At 45.0% G+C, this 4193-nt stretch overlaps 1 pseudogene; it reads right to left on the bottom strand.

Annotated features, from left to right (window-relative positions):
* Window positions 1-261: 261 nt before the first annotated feature.
* On the bottom strand, window positions 262-1137 carry LOC102491413 (olfactory receptor 7A10-like; annotated as a pseudogene).
* Between the last annotated feature and the right edge of the window lie 3056 nt (window positions 1138-4193).

The raw sequence follows: 4193 nt of genomic DNA, 5'->3' as shown, positions 1-4193 counted from the left end.
GGCTGGGCGTGTGCGCTCGCTAGAAAGACAGAGACAGAGAGACAGAAAGCGAGAAATCACCCCCCAGAGGGGATGGCCATGCCGCAATCCCTTTTCCTCCATTCTCCTCTTGGGATCTTGGGCACACACGCACACGCACCTGGCGTGAGTTTAAGACACCAGGTCCGGGACTCGAACTGCGGTCGACTACATGGGAGTCCAGTGACACAGGCATTACGCTAACTGCTGGTCCCCACATACCACTTTTGAAAAGTGCATATTTTATTCCTTGCCCCTAAGGAATTTTTGCAGAGCTCTCTTTATGTCTTTATTCTTCAGACTGTAGATGAAAGGGTTTAGCATGGGGGTGACTATGCTGTACATCACAGAGGCTACTACCCTGGAGTGCGAGTTCTGTTTAGAAGCAGAACTAAGGTACACACCCACGCTTGTACAATAAAATAAGGAAACAACAGAGAGGTGAGAGGCACAGGTGGAAAAGGCTTTATACTTCCCCTGAGCTGATGAAAATGGCACGGATGGAGGAAACGATTTTAGAGTAAGAGTAAAGGATACCAGAAAGGGTTCCACCACCCACCAGCATAACTGCAAAATACATGACCATGTCATTAAGAAAAGTGTCAGAACAGCCCAGGTGGACCACCTGTGTAAATTCACAGAAAATATGGGAAATTTCCACACGTGTACAGAAGGACACCCGCAACACCAGTAACGTATGTAAAAAAGAATTCAAGGCACTTATGACCCAGGAAACCAGAAGCAGTAGTCCACAGAACTGAGGGTTCATGACAACGGTGTAGTGCAAGGGGTGGCAGATGGCCACAAACCGGTCGTAGGCCATCACGGTCAGCAGAAAAATGTCTGTTATTGCGAAAAGCACAAAAAAGTACATCTGGGTGAGGCAGCCTTCATAGGTTATAGCTTTACTGTGTGTCTGTAGATTCACCAGCATCTTTGGGACCGTGGTGGAGATGAAGCAGATGTCAACGAAGGAGAGGTTGGAGAGGAAGAAGTACATGGGCATTTGGAAGAGAGAGTCTGAGATGGTGGCCACGATGATGAGCAGGTTCCCAAGCATGGTGACCAGGTACATGGACAGGAACACCCCAAACAGGAAGGGCTGCAGTCTGGCTTCCTCTGAAAATCCCAGAAGAAGAAAATGTGAAGTTTTTGTTTTCTCGTATCATTTCCAGGCTCCATAAGGTAAAGGTAACTATAAGAAAAAAAACATGACCTAAACATACATTGCTCACTTGCTAAAAATGATATTGTTATAAAGTGCCACAGAATGAACAACCACCAAAGCCAGATTAAGTTTAAAGGGAGTCTTTTTTTCTTTTTTTGGAGAGGTTTTTGCTATAGGGCGTGTGTGCTCACCAGACAGACAGAGAGAGAGAGACAGAGAGACAGAAAGCAAGAAATCACCCCCCGGGGGGGATGGTCACGCCGCAATCCCTTCTCCTCCATTCTCCTCTCGGGATCTTGGGCACGCACGCACATGCGCCTGGTGTGAGTTTTAAGCCACCGGGTCTGGGACTCGAACCGCTGTCGACTACGTGGGAGTCCAGTGACAGCCACTATGCTAACGGATGGTCCCGAGTAGTCTTTTTACAGGCGGTCAGTTACCAGGGGTTTCTATGCAAGCAGTTACAGAAACTGAATCAAGCAAGTTAATTATTTCCGAGGGGAGTGGGGTTTCCATGTAAGTAGTTCCACTGCTAAACAAAAGGGTTTTGGGCTAGTTAGCAAAGACAGTAGCAGGTACAGGATGTCGTCCCGGATATGGTTTTCTGTATGGCTAGCACAAGCTATTTTCTCATGGGAAGAGCAAGCAGGTTTACAGAAGCAGACAGCCATGTTAGGGCAAAGGAACGAAATGGACGAACACTTGTTCATGTGCAAGATCTAATATGCAGCCTTCCACAATATCGTTTTATTCTATAATCAGGAACATGATAGCTATATTTTGTGTGTGATTCTGTTCCTTTTTAGGCAATTCCTTTACCATGTATGAGGCCCTATCCTCAGCCTTTCATTTTTTTTTTTTTTTGGAGAGGTTTTTGCTATAGGGCACATGCGCTCGCCAGAGAGAGAGAGAGAGAGAGACAGAAAGACAGAAATTTCCCCCCAGGGGGGATGGCCATGCTGCAACCCCTTCTCCTCCATTCTCCTCTCGGGGTCTTGGGCACGCACGCACACGCGCCTGGCATGAGTTTAAGCCACCGAGTCCGGGACTCGAACCGTGGTCGACTACATGGGAGTCCAGCAACATAATTATTATGCTAACTGCTGGCCCCTTTCCTCAGCCTTTCTTGAAGAGCATGTCTACTACAGATTTAATGACAAAATCTATCATATATTTGAGGAATATAAATTAAATTTTGGCATGTTCCAGGCACTATTTTGACCATGGATGAACGGAGCTATAATAAAGTCTCTACTTTAAGATACATATAGGGAAAAAGCCCAAGCAAATAAAAAACTATATACCATATACTATATCAAACGGAGACAAATTCATGAATAGCAAAAAAGAAGGTAAAAAAGAAAGTTTGCATAGGGTGTTATTTTTTTACTAGGCATTTTGGCAAGACCAGTGGTTGAGCTGACAATGCGACAGAGACCGTAATGAAGAGAGAACATGAACTGAAGCACTTGCAAAGTGGGACAAGTGGCTGCAAAGCCCTTGAGCAATGCTCTGCTTTCAGATGTTTAAGATTAACAAGGAAGCCAGTGTGGCAGGGGAATATCAAGAAGAGAGTGATAACGGGAACCAGCAGTTAGCGTAATGGCTATGTCGCTGGACTCCCACGTAGTCAACCGCAGTTCACGTCCCGGACCCGGTGGCTTAAACTCACGCCGGGCGCGTGTGCGTGCGTGCCCAAGATCCCTAGAGGAGAATGGAGGAGAAGGGATTGTGGCGTGACCATCCCCCCGGGGGGTGATTTCTCACTTTCTGTCTCTCTGTCTCTCTCTGTCTGTCTGGCGAGCGCACGCGCCCTATTGCAAAAACCTCTCCAAAAAAAAAAAAAAAAAAAGAAGAGAGTGATAAGAGATGGTGTCAGAGAGTAACAAAGAATAACAGGACCATCAGGTGGCATGGTGGTTAAGGGCGTTGGACTCCCACATGGCGGACCATGGTTCGAGTCCCAGACCTAGCAGCTTTTTTCTCACTTTCTCTCTCTCTCTCTGTCCTTCTCTAGTCAAATTGAAATTAATTAATAAATAAATAAAGTTAAATAAAATAATTCTTTAAAAAATTTTTAAATAAAAATAACAGGACCATTACAGCCCAGAAGAAGTAACGTGACTTTGTATTGAATTTTACTGATGCGCTCAAATGTCTGCAGTTTTTTCTTTTTCTTTTTTCTAGGGATGTTTTGCTACAGGATGTGTGCCCTTGCTGGAGAGACAGAGAGACAGAAAATGAGAAATCATTCCCCAGGAGGGATAGTCATGCCACAATCCATTCTTCCCTATTTTTCATTCTCCTCTACTCCAATCCTCTTAGGATTTGGGGCATACATACACACATGCCGGCATAAGTTTCAAGCTACCTGGTCCAAGATTCAAACTGCGGTAGGCAGTTAGCTAGTCATGAGCAGGTAGCCCTAAGAGAATAGCAGAAGGAGACATGTCACATCAATCACAATTTATCAGGAGTTACAAACAGACCCTTCATGAGATGCCTTCTTCCCACCCAGCTCCTGGCGCCAGGAAGAAGCATATACCATCTTCTTTCCTTGGTACCCGAAGAAGACACACGGGGGTGATTGTAAATCTCTCTCTTATCATCCGTCCTGAATACAAAAAGACCCAACCAAGCATTTTAATCAACATCCTGATTCCCGCTGGGGTGATAAACTAATTGGGCAGTCTATCCTAATTAAACATCCTGGCTCACACTGGGCATGCGCAGTTCGGTAACTAAATTCCTCAAATTCTCCACCTGTGAGAGAGATGTTCAAGCTCTAGAGAAAGCCTACGACTTTCATACAAGAGAAATAGATAGTATGAAAGACCTCCCACCGTTAAATATTCATCATCACGTCTAGTAATAAAAATAACACCTAATCAGTTCCAAACCGCAGTTGCCACCTGGCAACCTGTCCACCCACGAGTCTTTTCAGTGTACTTCTTTACTAAAAATCTTTCTTTCCTATTAAGTTCTCTTTTCTACCTAGTTTTATTGT

This window comes from Tupaia chinensis, unplaced genomic scaffold (assembly GCF_000334495.1).
Source record: "Tupaia chinensis unplaced genomic scaffold, TupChi_1.0 Scaffold000201_1, whole genome shotgun sequence".
Lineage (NCBI taxonomy): Eukaryota > Metazoa > Chordata > Mammalia > Scandentia > Tupaiidae > Tupaia > Tupaia belangeri.
The sequence above is the reverse complement of the archived record's forward strand: the minus strand, read 5'-3'. Positions and strand labels throughout refer to the sequence as shown.